This window comes from Poecile atricapillus, chromosome 1 (assembly GCF_030490865.1).
Source record: "Poecile atricapillus isolate bPoeAtr1 chromosome 1, bPoeAtr1.hap1, whole genome shotgun sequence".
Lineage (NCBI taxonomy): Eukaryota > Metazoa > Chordata > Aves > Passeriformes > Paridae > Poecile > Poecile atricapillus.
The window spans coordinates 34,972,447-34,992,394 of NC_081249.1; the positions used below are offsets into that span (position 1 = coordinate 34,972,447).

At 40.8% G+C, this 19,948-nt stretch overlaps 1 protein-coding gene across 1 annotated transcript in view; it reads right to left on the bottom strand.

Moving 5' to 3' along the window:
- DHRSX (dehydrogenase/reductase X-linked) overlaps positions 1-19,948 on the bottom strand; it is a 161,017-nt gene that overhangs the window by 126,611 nt on the left and 14,458 nt on the right. The gene's annotated exons all lie outside the window — the stretch shown is intronic.

Below are 19,948 nucleotides of genomic sequence, written 5' to 3' on the forward strand. Positions count from 1 at the left end.
AGCTACTATTTATGTCAACAAAAGTGCTCAGATCAAATACAGGCTCTGTGTGTGAGCCAGGGTAACTCCAGTGAAAGGCAGTCTATTAATGCCCTGCTCCCTCTGGAACTCCAATCTCATGTGGAGTTCACAGTACACCCAACTTTCACTGTTAAAACACCACTTCCATGATGAAACTCAGCATGACATTTTCAAAGCAGACCTGGGCTCAGCCTGGTTTTTAGCAGATACTGGTTTATTTTGTGTGAGAGGTTGAGCTGAGTGCAGCTGGAGCCTCACAGCCCCCCAGGCAGGCAGGAGGCAGTGGAGACCCACCGGCTTCGCAATGCCCAGAGAGGTTCCCTCTGGCATTTCTTGCATCTCATTTAAACCACTCCAGTTCCCTCTCTCCCTCTGCTCCTGGTAAAGAGGTAGATATTTATCTCAAGTTCAGAGGCATAATGCCAGTGATATTTCCGTGGGACATGAGAATGGTACAACCCTGTGCTAATGAAATCCCCTGACCAAGCAGTAGCTGTTAATTTCCCTTTGTGTTCAAAGAAACCAGCCTGCAGTCCTTAGCTACTCCTTTATCACACCAGTGTCTGAGAAAAGCTTCTCTCAAGCTGCAGGTTCTGCCTGCATTCCAACGTACTTGGATGACATAAGCCTGTTTACTTTGCAAGTGGATTACCCTAAAACAGAAAAATAAGGCTGATTTATTATGTCCTGATATGAGGCTATTTAAAAATAATTCTTTTCCTTTTAAATATACTTCTCCTTAAGCAGAAATAAATTCCATGTACAGAGACATTCTCACACAAATTCAATACTACAAAGAATGTAAGAAAATTCTGTAATTTTAAAAAAATACTCATTTTCAAGGGACTCTAAAAAAGGGTTGTCAGGACTCCCCTGTAACTGCAAAGATCACAGAGAAATTAAACAGTCTGCAGACCCATATCAATGACTGATTTCATATCAATGACCAGTTCCTGCCATTAAAATCTCGGCTCTGGGGCAGGGATGAGGGTCATTGAAGTAGCCAAATCAAAACAAAAGTGCTAAACGTTCTCTTTTTTTGCAGGAATACACCATGTGAACACAGAAAATGCAAACCTCAGAAGAGCTTCCCTTGAGAGTAGCCTGCTTTGGTATTCTGAAATCTTTACAGCATATTGTGCTTGAGGCCCAAGGGAAAAAAGAAGAAAAAAGTATTAGAAGTTTACTTAAAGAAAATTGCATCAAATTTTTACAAAGTTCCATCTCCAGCCTTACTAATCCAGGAACTACATTGTGGCACATTATGGGTCATGTGAACATTAAAATATATCTTTATATTAATTTCCTCATTAACCTTCTCTTTAAGACATTGAAGGCCAAGGGTAGAATTTAGATTATCTGAATCAGTCACCAGTACTTATCAGACAAGAACTGAGCACAGCTGAAGGCATCCAAAAAGTTAATCAGTGTCCACCTGTGAGGTACCACGCTGGGACCTGCCTGCACCTCCTGAACTGGCCATGCAATGCAGGAACTTTGGTGATATTTGTGCTGGAGAGATCCCTACAGACGAATCCCAACAGTTTCGGGGTTTTTTTCATTTCTCCTATAACTGAATAATTTACATGCAAATATTAGGCCTGAAGGTAACTGGCAGAAGCACAGATGGAAAAAAAAATAAAAAAACCAACAATGAATATTTAGTTTCATGACTGAATAACAAGATCCAAGTTTGGAGCCATTCCTGTATAGCAACACCAAGTGAGAAAAAGAGGGCAAGCTGTAATTTCCAGTCCTCATCTAACATCACAGGACAAGACACAATCGAGTTCTTCTAGATGGATTAAAGAAATCATATAGCTCAGTGTTCCACAGAATTATTGAGTACTTTTTCCTATTGCAAAATATTCCAACTCTCTTTCCCTGATTTATACCGTGGTGATGTTGAGATGATAGCCCTTAAACAGATGTAGAAAAATAATTCATTTCCCACTCTGAGAGGCAATCAGTAAACTGCTGGGGAATCCATGCAGCTTTTAGCAACAGCCTTTTTTGCGTGCCTTAAAGAAACGTCTCCATAAAATTCTGGTTTGGCAGAAACCAAGCAAACAGGGTCTGGATTTAAATGTCATTCCAGGACTATCCTAACAGAAGACAATTTAGGTACTCAAATCCTGACAGATAAGCCAGACAAACTGTGTCTGCTTCAAGTCTGTCCTGAGCCTGTGCAGATGATTTTTCAAATGCAAATTGTTTTTCCAAATTTGCACACCAAAATATTTTCTGCCATTGCTGCTTCCAATCACTGTCCTAATGAACATCAATATGCAATCAAGATTGAAGGCCTTTAAGGCTGGAAACCAGGTAGGTGGCAACCAGCCTGACTAGTCCTTCTGTGGAAAGGTGTCCTGCTGGTTTCAGCAGCTGAGGCCATAGGGAACAACTGTCATGCACATATGCAGATCCACAGGCACACGGCCAACAGGTCCAGCCTACCTCGAATGGCTGGATGCATTGTGTAAGGGAGATTTATCTGTCCAGGGACAGCATCTGCTCCTAAACACAACTGGAGTTTTGCATCAGATAGGTCACAAGCCTCCCAGCTTTTGTTAAGAATCATGAGGAAATGAAGGTATCAGAGAGAGGCTGGCCCTGGAGTTACTCATGGGAAGAGAAAGGTGTGGAAGAACCAGAAGAGCAGGAGAAACCAAACCATGGAAATGTGTCCCTTGCCCTACAAACTCATAGGTATCTCAAAGTGCTATTAATGGAATGGCAGCAGTCAGATGGCTGTAAGAATTTCAGCAGCCAGGGGAAGACCTAATTTAATAAGGCCCCCATGAAGCCATTGACAGGGAATATGACTGCTCACAAAACTACAGCAAAACCCCTGGCACACATAGGACTAAGTCTCTTGTTTAACTGATCCAAAAGGCACACACCGAGCCTGCTGGATGCCAACAAAACAACAAACAACCAAGTCTGGAAACTCACAGAAGCTCCATCCCTGTATTTCAGGGGAATGCACTCACTGTCTGTGCCCCATGAAGTGGACATTTCCACAACACAGCAGAGCTCTCACACAGCAGCAGCAATTTGTCTGGGCTGCCTGAACACCTGGGAACCCAACCAGTGCTGTAACTCCAGCCAAGGCATCACATGTCCAGAAAGCCTGGACAAATGGCCAAAGTGCAGCAAGGCAGCAAATGACACAAAAGCAGAGGAGTTGGCAGATATACCAGCTAGAGAAGCAGAGTGCTCAGCCAGCTAAGGAGCTGTATGTATGTATGCATACTCATCCCTTCCTGACATTGTCAACACAGGAACAAGTGACATTTCTTCAGTTAGCAGCAAACATCTGCTGAGCCAGACTAATGATTTTTTTTTTTAATTGCCAAGGAAAACAACTTAAAAAAAAACAAAACCAAACTTAAGGCTGCTCTAAATTTATAACATTTGTTTAGCTTTTTGATAAGCATGCCAGCTTGCTTATAGGGATGAAGTGATAACATTTTCAGGCAAGATGACAAGCCCTTCACAGAAGGCTGAGATATAAGCTCCCAAAATCCACTACAGGACTTTTTCCTAGATATCTCATTTAATACATGTGAAAGTCATACTAAAAATGAGCAGAACAGCTCGTTTTTCTCTTGCTTTTTCAACTCACAAACACACTGTGAAGCCTTAGGAGGTATTAGAGAGCAGCAGGTATTATTAGAGTCCAATATCACAAGTTTGGAGCATGAGTATCCACAGCAAGACCTAACTATAGTAAAAAAGCCCCCACATATTACAAAAAATGTAAGATGAACTGGTGCAGTAGTAAGATGAAAGTTATGATGCCAGCATTACAGTCCTGAAAAGAATATTTTTTCCTAAAGAAAAATAACAATGCCCTAAACAAGGCAGCTGCTCAGAGCAAGAGCTTTGGCACTCAAAAATACAAGACTAGAAAGAGCTCTCTCTAGCAACAGTGGGAAGGGGAGTGGAAAGCTACACTAAAAATTTCATTTGCATGACACACCTATCTGCATTTCTTCTAGCGATTCTTGGAAAGACAGCATAAATGAAGATAAAGGGAGAAGTGTGTGTAGAAAGCAGAGTATGGAAGGGGAAGCAGAAGGAAGTGTTGGACTTTCAAGTAAGACACAGGAAAAAGGTTTTTTGTCAAGATGAGGTAATTTTCAAGTGCTTCATTCTCCTTTCCCCACTCTTCACCTTCCCCCCACCTCCAGGTATTTAGGTGAAAGAGATACAGCTCTAAGCAATTTAATACACCTGAATCATAAATCTCTGCACGGTGATATTGTCCTCAAGGCCAAAAAGTGACCCCAGTGAGGACACAGGCACTGGTACTTACAGATATAAATCCACCATGGTTTGGTGGGGTAAGTCAAGGCACTGATCCACACACTGCTAGAAAAGTAAGTTACAGCTAATTCCAAAGTAATCAAAAAAATATTTCCTCTCCACTTGCACATGCATTTTCAGTGCCCTGTTTTTCAGAGCATATGACTGGTGTGTTTGCAAGTGAAAAATCCCTTCCTGGTTACAGGAGTCAAGGGAAGACAAGTTTTCACACATCTTTTGACTGAAGCCTGAGTGCTTTTGCTTTATTTATCAAATAATGCTTAGTAATGTTAGTCTTGGACTCTGTGATGTTGCTGGACTTGGCAGAAGGGCTGTTTGGAGAAAAAGATAGTTGGGGTTTTCAAAAATTATATAGATGGTAATTTTCCAAGCTGATTTATGTTGTCTTCACTCCGTGAAGAACCTCTTCCTCCAGTAAAACCAATGCAGACCTTCTGCCTCAGGATCATGGATCATAGACAGAAAAAAAGCTGGATGTTGCCACCTCTTCCCCAAGAAAGAGAAGGATGAGAATGCAGAGGACTTTTAATTCAGGAATTTTCTTGGAATTTCTGAATTGCCTTTCTCTCAGACAATGGGAAATAAGGCTGCATTGAAAAATGGTTTGATGAAGCACATATCTGAGCTTTTTATAATACAAGTTCAGGCTGATTTTGACAGAGATATTAGGAAATTAGATCCTAACAAATACAGAGCTGCCCTAAGGTAAAAGAAAGCAAAAGTAGATGAGAGGGTGCAGTTCCCGAGTCGTGAATCTCACTTCTGGCCATGTTTGTTATTCCTGAGTACTTTGTTCCTTTTGCCAAAATTCATCTGACGATAAGATATTTGAATTTTACTTTTTTTTAAGAGTGCCAAATAGATAGATTGAACACATCATTATACAAATCAGTCAGATGGAAAATACCACAGTGCAGCATTAAAATCTGCTAAAAATTAATCAGGAATCCAAGTTTGCCCGCAATCTGCTCTTGTGAGTAAAGTTCCCAGCTGAATGCGTAGGAAAAGGAGAGCACTTGATCCCATGGGGTGATAGAGAAGGAATCATGAGATGGAAAAGTTGCCTTACTTCTACAAGTACTAATTGTATCAGTGAAATTATCGCTCTGCAAGTTCCCAACAGACATCGAGCAACTTCTGCCAGCACACACTAGTCCTTGTCTTATATATTCTTGCTATTCCTGGCTTAAGCCAGTTTTGTTTGTTTGTTTGTTTGTTTGTTTGTTTTTCTGGAGAAACACTAGTCTTAAGGATTATTTCAGATAAAGACTGATAGTACATTTGACAAACTTGCACAAAAATATCTGGCGCCTGACTACCCGCTGGTGTTACACCACACAGGGCGTGTTTTGCTGCACTGTGCAATCATTTTGTGTTGGGACAGATGCCAGCTGGGGACTTGGATGAGGCCAGGAAACATCGTCTGAGCTTGGAAGGGAGGCTCTGCTGCCGTGAGGCTGGACAGGAGAGGTGTGGGGGACAGCACTGTCACTGACAAGGCGCGAACTCAGCTCAGTGACGGTGATCCACAGGTGAGCATAAAAGTCATAAAAGGCACTTCACAAAAATATAATGTTGGATTTTGTGAAATAAGGGCAGAAGGGTTGTTGCAATAATATGAAGAAATCCCACTAATTCCTTACACTATACTGAACAGACACAGCCTGCATATGAAAGATTACTGGATTTGTTAAAAATATCAGGAGAAGAAACATGATGCTAGCTCCAAGAAGAAACTAATCTTCCCTACATATGCATATATTTAAAGGCTCCATTTACCCATATAATTTTTTGCATGGGAAAATACTATCACAAGAACAGAGAAGCAGATTTTTCCATTTGTATTCTCTGCTCTGCTTATCTTTCATTCTTTTTATATATTTACCTATTAAGTCTTACTCTTTGGCTTTCTTCTCTTTCACTCCAGTCACTCTAAAGATAGGGAAGTTATGTACAGGTGTATCTTTAAATCAAGAAAAAAGCATCTGATTATCTTTTGAACAGATTTACTGATACTTACTCCCATACTCCCTCCCTCTGGGCAAATGTAATTCTGCAATACCTTGGGCAATGTCATTTTATGTAAAACTTCCCAATGCTCTTCAAGTCATGTCATCATGTAATTATACTTTTTTCCTGTTGAGAAATGAGAGATGAAAAAGAGGAGCTTATCCCAGGAGATTTAAATAGGGGTAATGGAAATAGCTCTGCATAGTCGAGTAGCTGCAGAATGCATTTTCCCATCCTGCACAAGTTTGAGACATTAGAATTATTTTTTCATTCTCTACCAGGAACCGAAGATGTCTTGGCTTCAAGATTTCCCAAACAGCTAACGAGTAGATGCAGCTGCATCTGACAATGCTTTACATCCCTCAGGATGTAAGAAACCATTTCAAGTCCTTGCTCTCAGCCATACCCCGAGCATACAAGAGCCTTCCCAAGTGCAATTCCCTGTTTCCAAGTGCTATTTCCCTACAGAGAAAATTTCATTTTAACCAAACATTTGACATTAAAAGACATTTTTCCCACTCACTAAAGTCCCAAATAAATGTAGTATTTTTCCAAATCATGTCCAGAAATCCAGTGAAGAAGCCACAAATAACAAAAAAAATGAAATGTGAGTAATCTCAGAAAAGGTTTTCCTTTGGAAAGACCACATCCCATATATCTCAAAAAACTTGACAATTATCTGCATGAAATGTGGCACAGAATTCCTAAGGTTTTAAAATTTCATGTCTGTGAAAAATTAGCATTTGGGCTATAGTTTTGACCAAAAGCTATAATGGGTAATGGCCGTAAATTTGGAATACTGAAGAAAACATGAATCAGCAAAGCATAATGCCGCTGTCACTCCATTACAGAGTGAGCAAATGTCATAACTGACTGCAGCACAGAAATCTCGTTTTAGAAAACTGTAAATGATGGTTATTTCACAACAGAGAGTTAAGAAAAGGAAACAAGAAAAAAAATTAAAAAAGAAAAGAAAAAAAAAAGGAAAAGAAAAAAAGGAAAAAGAATAAAAATAAGAGAATAGAAGAAAGAGAAGAAAGAGAAGAAAGAGAAGAAAGAGAAGAAAGTGAAGAAGGAGAAGAAGAAAAGAACAGTTGTTATTCTTGGCTTAATTGCAAATACTGTAGAAAAAAAAGCAGGCAAATCCCTACACCTTTTATGGAAGGTTCCACCATAAACCTTTAAGTCTAGAGAACATCTGAAGAGCCCAAAGCTCAGAAAATGTGGAAAATCAGATATTCAGCATCTGCTGAAACTCAGCATTCTCCTGGAGAAACTGGCTGCTCATGGCTTGGAGAGGCATACTGCTTGCTATGTAAAATCCTGGCTGGATGGCCATAGTCAGAGTGTGGTGGTGAACGGAGCTACATCCAGCTGGTAGCTGGTAACAAGTGAGGTTTCCCAGGGCTCAGTATTGGCATCAGTCCTGTTTAACATATTTATCAATCATCTGGATGAAGCGATGAAGTGTACCTTCAGACAGTTTTCAGATGACACCAAGCTGGGAGAGAGTGTTGAACTGATGGAGGGCAGAAAGGCTCTACAAAGGGAGAGCTTGACCAGCTGGATTGATGGACCAAGGCAAAAGCTATGAGATTCGATAAGGCCAGCTGTCCTGAGTTTGGGTCACAACAACCCCATGCAGAGCTACAGGCTGGAGGAAGAGTGGCTGGAAAACTGCCCAGCAGAAAAGGACCTGGGGGTCCTCACTGGTTGGCAACAGCTGAACGTGAGCCAGAGTGTGCCCAGGTGGCCAAGAAGGCCAATGGCATCCTGGCCTGTATCAGCAATGGTGTGGCCAGCAGGAGCAGGACAGTGACTGTGCCTTTGTGCTCAGCACTGGTAAGGCCACAGCTTGAATTCTGTACTCTGTTCTGAGTCCCTCATGGCAAGACACTGAGGTGCTGCAGCATGTCCAGAGAAGGGTAATGGAACTGGGGAGAGGTCTGGAGCACAAGTCAGATGAGGAGCAGCTGAGGGGGCTGCAGGTGCTTAGCCTGGAGAAGAGAAGGCTCAGGGGTGACCTTATTGCTTTCTATAACTACCTGAAAGGCATTTTATCAAGGGGAGGATAGACCTTTTCTCCCATGTAATAAGTGACAGGACAAGAGGTAAAGGCCTTAAGCTATGCCAGAGGAGGTTTAGATTGGATATTGGAAAAAAAACTTCTTCCCTGAAAGGGTCATCAAACATTGGAACAGGCTGTCTAGGGAAGTGGTTGAGTCACTGCTCCTGGAGGTATTTAAACGACATGTAGATGTGGCACTCAGGGACATGGTTTGGTCATGTATTTGGCAGTATTTGTATTTCAGTATGGGTTAACTGCTGGAATTTTCCAACCTAAATAATTTGATGATTTTATGATTCATCAGCATTTTCATATGCAGAAACTGAAGCAGAGAGTGATCTCATTACTTATGGTCAAACTGGAAAGACTGATCTACTTATGGTCAAACCAGAAATCCACACCAAAAGCAAAATATCGCTACCTGCATTTTAGCACTCCACCAGAGGAATTAAAGTCAACAAAAAACTATCTATACTTTGCACTGTGATCTATATCCTTCAAAAGACAAAATATTTTAACTTTTATTTTTACGACAGTATTGACAGTATCATCATATTCCTAGATAGTACAGGATATATTGTATCACAACCCCCAATATCATCCTTACAGTGTCTACTTTTACTGCTTGTGAATTCCAACATCTCTTATTCTGACCACATGCTATTAAAAGATTGAGTTAATCATTCCATCTTGCTCATAGCACAGATGGAGAGATACAGTTGGGCAACCAATACATTGGGAAAGTCGATTCTTTAAATATTCCCTTACTATAGTATATTATATTCTGGGAATGTGAGGGGTGTGTGTGTGTGTGTGAAGAAAAAGAAAAAATTGGAAAGTTCATTAAGAGTCATTTAAACTGCATCTTCTCTCTTCCCCGAGACAGATAATGTAATTTCCATATCCCAATCAAGCTTAAGAGCATCCACCTGAAGGTCACATTCAGATCTGCCTCTTCCAGCCAACAAAAATGCTCTGCTGTCACTCAAACACTCAAATAGTCCCCTCTGCTTCCCACAGCTTCAGGGTGACAGTATTTCCATCAAATAAGTAAGCAGAAGTCACGAGTTGGTATACAAAATTTAAAAGGTAATTGAAAGTTTCTGGAGTAGTTCACTTCAAAACACTGCAATCACTTGTGATCTGAAGTGCTTGTTATCATATACAAAGCTCTAGTAATTAGAATCAGGAAGAGAGGTACAAGGTGATTAGAGAATATTGGGAAAAATCTAGTTAACAGGAAACATAGCACATAAACCAATCAGTACTAAAAATTTCCCTGAGATGCCTGAAATTTATGAAAACACAAAATGTTAAAAAGCACATTTCCATATTATTTTTTGAAGCAACTAATGATCAGAAGCCTTGACATTAATGTGAGATTAACCTCAGATGCCACTGACTTAATAAAAACATGGAAAACAGTCTGAACATGCCTTCGTCTCCCTCTCTGCCCTGCTTCCACACCCTTCAAACCCACTACTGACCAGCACATTTATTTCTTCGTCTGGCCAGCACCTGGTGAAGAGTCAGAGCAGTGGCAAAAGCTGGCTGGGGATTGCCAGTGCTAGAGGTGCCTGTGTGCCTCTCAGTGGCACACAGCAGGGGCCCCAAGCAAAGCGAGGTTCATGTGGCCGGTGTGGAAGCAGAGTGAGCCAGTGAGCTGGAGACCCACAGCTGGGCAGCCCCAGAGGTGCTGCCCTTGCAGAGCAGTGCCCGAGCTTGATGTCCCAGCTGCACCAGGCTACCCAACCTCTGCTGACACATGCCACCCTCCCAGGGACATCGCCCAACCTCCAGCACCAAAAATCCTGGATGGAACAGAACTTTGTGGGGTTTTTTTAGATTATATTTTTTTAAAGATAGTTTTACTGAAGCCGCCCGAGCCTCTGGATGGAGCTCAATTTTGTACTCAAAACCACTTAAAAATCAGTTCTAACTTGGAATGAGAAAGTACAAGGAGCATGCACATATTTTGTCTTCAAGACAGCTACAACATTTGTGTTCCAAATATGAAATTTTATTCATTTTTCTCTTCTTTGATAACACAAGCAGGTCAAATGGATTATGAATGTGCAAGTACAGAAAGGTCTACACTGTACTACATATAAAATTTCCTAATTCTCTCATAATAGTCCTTTACTGGGAAAAAACTGATTTCTTTTCAAAATCCTCTCTCTCAACACATGCTGGAGTGATCTCACATTCATGGATTTTCTTTCAATTTTCATCTTTCTTGTTCCTCATAAAATATGTACTGAAGTTTTCACAGGAAAACAACTATTTTGTAATAAAGACAGCTAATTGTTCTGAAAGACTATTGTTTAAATTAGATGTTCTTATTTTTCAGTAAAAATTTTAATTTTGAATGAAATTTTATAGCCCATTAATCTAGTGCAGATTCATGAGACTTAGGGAGTTAGTTAACTTAGAAGAACAGCTACTATGCATGCTCTATAATTGCTCTTCATTGAAATTGTCAAAGATTTTTAATATGCATTTACCACACAGATTAAAAGCTGTTAAAGTATGTCTCCGTTTAAGAGGCCATCATTCCACAGTGTCATTATCTGCTATTAATATTTCAATTATAGAGCATCACATGCTCCTCTGAAGAAATGCGCAACTACTCACAAAACCAGTCCCATTATTGATAATGCTCCAGGAGTATGACACGAATATCCTATTTTTGTTCCTACATTTAATTACCTTCCATAAATATCTTGCCAAAATTTTAAGGGATTAGCTCCTTTCATATAGAAATATGTATTTGTCTTGATAAACACCTTCCAACTATTCTGCTTCTTAGAAGGGAGCTGACAGCTACATGAATTATACTGGCCCTTCTGCAGAGCTACATTACAAACTCTCTCTTCAACCAGGTGTTCAAACAGGTTGGCACATCATAGTGCATCCTTTCAGTCCTTCTCAGGACATCACCCAGAACTACCAGCACTTTTCAGGCATCACTGGTAGCATAAACAGGCTTCACGCCTGCTTTTTTTTTCCACCTGATCAGAGGATTTAGCTGAAATGTTATGGCTCTGTAACAGCCAATTTGGTTTGAAATATTTTTCAAGACATCACTCCTTTCTCTTTTTTGAGAATAAAAAAAAAAACCCCAAATGCCTTCTTTACTCTAACAGATCTTATAGTCCTATTTTCATCATGCCAAGCTGATAATCAATTTCCAGTAAAGCTGATACCCAGAGCTACCTCTCAAAGGATGGACCTTGTTTAGCCAAGTAACAGTGACAGGACCAAATAAAATGGCCTGACATTTTGCCAGGGGAGGTTTAGATTACATCTTAGGAACAGTTTCTTCACTGAAATGGTGAAGGCATTAGAATAGAATTGAATTATTAGCTGGCCTTATTGAATCTCATAGGCTTTGCCTTGGTCCATCAATCCAGAAAAATGTGCAAAAAACATGGGGATGTGGCACTAAACATGGTGGTGCTGGGTTTATGTTTGGACTTGAAGATCTTGTAAGTCTATTCCAACCTAAATGATCCTATGACTCTAAGCCAATACACAGTACTTTTGTTCCACCTCACACTAAACAGCAAAGCTATGTTTTGTGTTTATGTGTTTTGTTTTTATGTGTTTAAATTCTCTTCAGTGATAAATAATTAAAATAATTTGAATGAAGCTTTCTTTTTAAGAAGAATAAAGGAACTTAGCAATCATATCAAGGGGAGAAAAAATAAAAGAGCTTGAGGAATAAAAGCCCAAGAGCTTGCACTGGTTTGATTGGCAGCTGTCTGCTGTTTCCAATACTTTTCTCTTTAGGCCTTTTTCCACAAATATACAAAGCATTTGAAACGCATGCACTACACTGTGCACTGACTTCTAGGTGATTTGAAGGATATGACCCTAAAATGCAATTTCTGTTCCAGACTCCATCCTCTCAATCCATCAGCCCCTGGTAACACAGAGTGTAAACAGCCAGCCCACTCACACTCGCTTCTCTGGTGGGGATTTGCCGCCTCTCCCAGAAAAAAATCCTGGTGAGGCAAAAAGTAAAAGGTGAACAGTTCCTTGCTGGAAAAGTGAGCCCCTGCCAACTCTGCAAGCTGCACCAGCAGCTACTGCAGCCCTTACATCAGCATTTATTTTGTTATTGCACCTGAAGCTTTGCAACTGTCCATACAGAAAATCCAGCAGTGCTGAGGGTCACACCAACTTCATTTCAGCCACAGTACTACCTCATTCCCAAGGCATGCTAAGATATCTGGCCAACATGTGTGTGTCCTCATACAGTCTGTGACCAGTCCTGTTGTCCCAGCAAAAGCCCAAACTCTGCTTCAGGCAGTTACCAGCACTCCCTGTTTGGCTTGGGGAAACAGAAAATAATTATCTTACTGAATAAGCTGTTCTGCAAGTGCTGCCCTGCTAATATTTGTGGTAACTTTACAGGGGAGTGCTTTGCCCACCATGGAGTACAGCCAGCCCCTTGCAGGTTTATCCAGGAGAGAGGCATTCAAGTTAAAAACCAGTAGCTGCAGTCAACCCCAAGGCACACGGGAGCACTGTCAGAACAAAGAGGGACATCCAGAACAACTCACCAGGATGCCACCACCTACACTCCTGCCACAACAGTGACATTTCTCTGGGGAGCACAGGCACTTTGCCAGCCCGTTATTGACTCAGCCCTTTTTGTAGTTGCAAGTGTCAGGGCCTGGGCAGGAAGAAGAGGTCTCAGCATCTCCCCCTCCAAGCTGCCACGTGCCAAGCCAGAGGAGCACGCTGCAAAGCCATTCCAACACAAACCCTGATGCCTTTGCAAGGAATACATCATGCCTGCAGAGAGACTGCTGGCAGAACAGCCAGACAAGTCAGCCACCCAGCCTCGCTCCCTGTCCCCACAGCTCTCAGCAAAACCATGTGCTAGCTGTCAGCCAGACCAAACTTGCAAAGATAATTTTGTTCTTTACAGCAAAGGGTGGCAGCTTGGAAGAATCTGGGCTGAAACCACTGGACTTCATTGCTAAATTGCAATAATTTTCTGTATACATATGTGGGTAGGTATATGTTTTTTCTTCTTTAGGGAAGAAAATAAATACTTGATAATTGGATTAGAAGATGGGGAAAACATGGTTTTCACTTGTGCCTCACTATAGTACTTTCTGACTAGTATTAATGAGTAAACATTGAGAAAAAATAAATCACTCTGAAAACTGATGTGGAAGAGATGGATAGAAGATACAGTTAATAGCAAAAAAACGCAACAAAGGTCATTATATTAGAGCATAAACTAGTAAGTCCATATACCACTGTAGTACGACCCTAGCAGGGCCATGCTCAAGCTGAAGTCCAGGCCTCAACATTACCCACCTATTTTGTTGTTTTACATCCTCTTTCTTGTATGTGTAAATATCCCTTTCCTCTCTGGGAGCGCTGGAAGACTACACATAATGTCTTTAACAGATTGACTTCAAAAAATAACCCCCGAGGACCACAGGAAGAATACATGACTACAACCTAGTGCAAAGAACTCTGCTAGCACCTACTAGGCACTACCAATGGCAGCATTTGCAACTCTTGACACTTGCTTCTGACTCAAATTAGTTGTTCTTCAAATATCTGTATCATATATAATTAGGAAATACAGCATCATTGAGAGAACATGGATTTTGCATTTCTTGACCTTTTTCCCACTAATTTTCAGCAGACTATTTAATGTTAAAATTATACACCGTGCAATGCAGAGATTCCACTTAGGAATGCACAAGTAAGACTGGCATATATGGGCAGTGGTATTACTTAGAATGAAAAAGCTCCAGCCAGCAGACTAGGTGATATCTGTACTCACCTGGATGACTTTATTCATTAACAAGTTGTTATATTGGAAAAATATGTCCTTGTGAAAAAGAAGTCCTTGTGCTTCAGCTACAAGAAGTGTTTCACAGCACAAATGTCCCATTTCCAGTTACCAAGGTTATACCAATTGCCAGAAAGACAACAGTTACCGCTCTGCAGGCACTCTGTTCACTGGGATACACTCAGTAAAAAAATTACAAGGTCATCACTGTGTCAGTCCTGGTCTGCAGAAAGTATAGTGCCAGTAATTTTTTGTTTACAAAGTCCTTTCATTCTGTAATTCTCAGACTGTTGCAGACTTTATAAGCCATTTACAGTGGTACCACTGAACCTTTTTTTAAAGAATGAGAGACTACAACTCCTCTGTAATTTCCTTAGTCGGGACTGATTGACATGCTTGTTAAAAAATACTGTTACACAGAACTATCTGTTTCTGTTTTAAAAATAACCTTTCTAGAATGGAGTACGCCTTGTGGGTTGCCTTTGTAGGGAACACGGCCCAGGGGCCCTAATCAGCAGTTTCAGTACAAATGGCCAACATGGAGCATCACCTGCCTCCTGCTGCAGCATGTCACACCTGGGCAGCCAGAGCCAGCAATCAAACCCTTGCCCGCAGCACAGCAGATTAAAAGTTTCATCCTAACTTCATTGAACACTCATAAGGTTCATTAAGTTCAGTCCCTGGTTTGTACACAAGAGAAACACCAGCGTGAGATGTGAGGTCAGGAAGTGGCAGAGCTTTGCTTTGATTTAGCGTGACTTCCTTTCCTCACGTCAGTGAAGTTCACATCAGTTCATATCTGCACTCAGTGCAACAGCTTACCAGGTGTTTACTTGTACCAGCCATGTTACCAGTGTTACCAATGTGTCAACAAGAAAAAAAAACCAAAAACGTTTTAACTGCTCCCCCCAAATCCTCCTTCAGAAACAAGTTCAGTGCATTTTTTGGTCCAATTTTCCTTTTTTTCTTTACCTCTCCAGGATAATTTAAAATATTGAGCAAAGTTAGCAATCATGGGTAGGCATTCCCTCAGAAAGTAAAATGTCCATGCCCCAGAAAGCATACTCTAGCAAAAAGCAGGCACACAACAAAAAGCAGAAGTGTATCAGAGCCAAGCACTCTAACTCAGCTTTACACAACTCGGAGGATATTCTGGGTAGGATGGGGCATGTCATTTTCTTGCCCAATGAATGTTCTGTGAAGTATCAAAGCTCTCCTAGCAGAGCACAAATCCAAGGAAACGGAAACAAATGCCATTAGCTAATTACAAAACTATTTCACTTTAATTTTTCTTAAAAGCAATCCTGATGTGAAGCAAAACTTCCCTGCTTCTTTGGCTATCTGCTTTGGGAACTGCAGCTCTCAAATATTTTCTTTCCTTGCTGGCAATATGCCCATTTGAATTTTGCTATATTCCACCACATCTGCAGCTTTAATGCAGTTATTCATACAGTATGATAAAGCTACAAACCCCAAATCACTGTCTCTAATGACATCTGTAATTTGGAAACCTTGAGGATGGAATGCTTGAAACTGGCAGGCGACACTTCCTGCAAACACCAAGAGAGGACTGCATGTATATAACATTTTTACTCTTAACTGCATGAATCTTGATCCCTGCCCTGTCTGTAAAGCAAGGCACATAATCTTAGTGACACGGATACCAAAGTATTTCCTAAGAATGCATTTGTTCAACGCATTAAAGGTTTTACCACAATTGAGTTGAATCAAGACTCATATCAGTTCCCATGGAACTTCAACACTACCTCAGTACTGTGCACGGGAGTTCCAAGTAAAGCATTTGTGGTGGGACAGCATTGGTCCCAGAAAACTGACATGGTCTTGATGGTCTAAGAAAACTGACTTAGTACTTAGATATTACAAAACTATCTCTAAAAATACCATCATGGGGTCTGTGACTACTTCCACCTGCCTTCTGACAAGACTTCTGAGTGTGCAACTTCTCCTGCACAGGTAGTCTCATGGTGGAGTCCACACAAAGTCCTGCGTGACTCAAGACCTTAATCCACCCAATTGCCCTGTCAGTAAAGCTCTTACATTCCTCAGTCGAGTTTCTAAAACCTCCAGTGACCTCAGCTGAAGTGTGGCTGAGTGGTATTTGGTTAAACATCATTTTTTATGATGTAAAAGAACAATTACATTTTCTAGCTCATTTTCTTGAGTTGCAGCATCTCATCATAAGCACCAGAGATGCTAAGCTAACAGTTTGCTTTATCACCTAAAAGAGATGATCTTAGGCCAAATAACCCCAAAATCACAGAGATTAAGAGACTCTTAATCAGAAGAAAAGATAAACCAGAAATTTGAATTTGCACAACCAGCCATTGCTTGGCAGAGTGCTGACTTGAAGACAAAGACCATATATCCCTTGCAAAGATGCCATCTGCCCATCGTTAGACTGAAATGCACAGACGGAATCCATCACTTGGCTCTGAAATCCATCACTGCTTCAGCTGCATGAGCAAAAAGCAAACACCCAACCTTCCATCTATAAGTGTTCCATTTGCCTCCTTTCCTTTGTTCTACATTAACAAAGGAGCCTAAGTTCCTCTTTACTGAGGAAGGATGACCCACACAATAGAAATGCTCATTTACATCTGCTGAAACTGTTGATTTTATGCTTGTTATGACTAAATCATCGAAACTGAAACATCTCACACACAGAAGAATGACTAAGAAAAAGAGGCTTGTTTCTTCACTTGTACCCTCACTGAAATATCATGGGTCTGGTTCTATATTGCTATGATGCAGGAAAGGGCACAAAATGAGGTGCTTACATTTAAGCCTGTTACACAGAATTACCAAAAATGTAAATATTTACACTTCACATTCTCCCATATTTGGGCAAAATATGGTTACAATTGCCTTTTTCAACAACAGAATAATTAAGCCTTCCAGCTTATGAATTGTGGGGGAGAATATTTCTCTTACTTCTGAAGCTCACCTACGTTTGGGATCTGAAGTGTTTCAATAGCTTTTTCAGACAGAATAATTCTATGGATATTAACCTAAGAAGCACAGTAGAAGACAAAATTGACATATGTAAAATAAAAAGTTGTGGTTTGCATTTCATACACAGTCCCCCCAAAATATCATTATTTAAAGGACATTAAAAGAGACCCACTCGTGATGCTGGCATTTTTAGAGGTTCAGAAGGCAGAGCATGCAAAATGAATTGCTTTTGGAGATAAGATCCCTAAATCTGCATTTAGACACATAAGCCAAGGAGTTAGTGCATATACTCTGCAGACTCCTTTTAAGTCCACATTTTGTATCATTTTAATCTTAGCCTAAATATAAATATAAAATGAACAAATCATTTTGTAGTCCTGGTGTTTGCGAACTTATCACCCGGTAGTGTTACCTGCTGCACAATCTTCTTCTAGGGGTGGCCAATCAGCCCAGGGAAGAAGCAGAATCCCAGCAAAAGCCCTGGCCCACCCCCTTCCTTCAGGCATGTGCAGACCAGAAAGCAGCCCCAGCAACACAAAAACACAGGGAAAACACTCTGGAGGAATCTGATTTTCCCTCTGCAGTGCACAGCAACTTTCCTAAACAGCCTAGAGAAAAGGCAGGAGTTCAGCCAACAGATCAACTTTGCAGACTGAGATGATCCCCTCTGCGGGGAAGAGCTGTCTCTGGGATAAAATGTTATCATCCATCAGCTCTAGCATGCATTGCCAAAAAAGGCACAAAAATCATATTGCAATGGTCTTAACAACTGACAAATAGTTTCATGCATTATCTCTGAATTTATCTCCAAAAAGAACTGTGAAATCTTTGTGAACATTGATGAAGGGGAGGTGGGGTGGGGTGGTGTGGGCAGAGCATGCGCAAGGGGATTTGTCCGCAAGACTACAGCAGAACTTGTTTATGTGAGCACTTTAAACCCACTTGGGCTTTGAGTCATACCTTCATATACAACACACACAAAGTTGTGCTTTTCTCACTTCCTTTCTCTGAGCAGGTACACAGGAATCTCTGAGCAGCAATGCTAATCTTGCATTTGCAACACCATGGGGTAAACGCCGTATTATCCTCAATCCACTGCTCAATGCAGACCAGGCAGCAAATCGTGAACAGTGCAGGTGAACTTCTGGCCTGCATTCACCAAGGCTTGAAAACATGCAGGTCACATTCTCCTGTTCTTACACTTGAAATACAGGAGGCACACAGCAAATAGCACAGCAAAGAGCAGCACTGAGGTACTTGCTGCCTGCACAGGAAATAAAGTGGGACATAGAATGAGGGACTAGAACATGCTCCACTCATCCACAAGACTGCTTTTCTCACCACAGCACTCACTCCCTTGGGCCCAGCCAGATTTACGATCAGTGGCAAGTTCTTGGACTGCATGTGAATGTTTATCTGTGTAGATCAACGTGTCAAAATATCCAGAAACAGTCCCTTCGGTCCACACTTCCACAGGCTGGAGGCCAGGTCATAGTAATAGCTTGAATCTCCCTTCTTCCCCAATATGTCATTAATGAAAACTCCTCCCCGGCCATTTGGAATGCAGGAGTTTTTTGAAATTAAAAAAGCTCATTGCCAGCAGCATGTGAACACCAAAAAGCATGTAAGCCAATTGTTTTACAGAGTTCTAAAATGACAGGCTACAAGAAGGTTAGTAATTTAGCATTTTTAAATGCTATTAGGATTTTGGACAGGAACTGACGACTCCTGATAAAATTTCAGTTACGTTCCCTGGATGGACCCACTTCCTTTCTGATCCCCTAAGTAAAGTAATTACATTTTCCACATTTGTTATTAAATTCCTTCTGTTCATATAAGTTCTGCTGTGTGCTCAAGAAACTTTTATTTGGTACCAAACCACTGAGTGCACCCCAGAGCACAAACTCACACCAAAATGTACCCATAACATAGAACTGTACACTGCTTACAAAAGCACTTTATTTTTCTCTCTCACACACATCAGAAGGTCGTGTTTGAGAAGATGAAGGTTTCCCTTGGAGCACTGCATTCATGACATGGGACAGGATGTTTCTAGCACGAGTTCTCCTGATGCTGAGTTGACATCTTCCTTGTTATGACTGCAAATTCCTATCACTGTCACTGATGTCAAAAACCTCACTGATGACTCAGGAGAAAAAAAGCAAACAAAAAAAGCAAAAAGAAAAGGAGAATGAAACCCTTTCAGCTGCAGTCTGTAAAGACACTGTGATACACAAAATGTCTCAAATTTAAAAGCAAAGCAGTATCCACTGGAGAAATAAAAAATGAGTTTTTCATTCCTAACTGCAAGTACTTGGGGACAATGAACAGACAGAATATTGTATGTAATCAAAGAAACTGCCTTTTTAAAAAATAACCTTATTCTGCATTGTTTGGGGAAACACTGGTGAACATGACATCATGCACATGCATCTATGGACAAATACAGTCATATTTTCAGTGAACTGAGCAAAATAAATGGATTAATTCTCTACAGATGTATCTAAATTATGAGGGCATCACAAACATTTACAGATGCGTTTTAATTGTCTTCCACCTAAGACTGTTAAAAAAAAAGACAATATTTCTCACTTATTTCAAATTAAAGTATCCCTGCCCTACTGCTTCTGATAGCTGAATCTTGGTGTACCTCTAACCATGGCATTTATTCCAGGAAAACCACTGTAAATGTTACCCCCAAAATATCTGTCAAAAAGCTT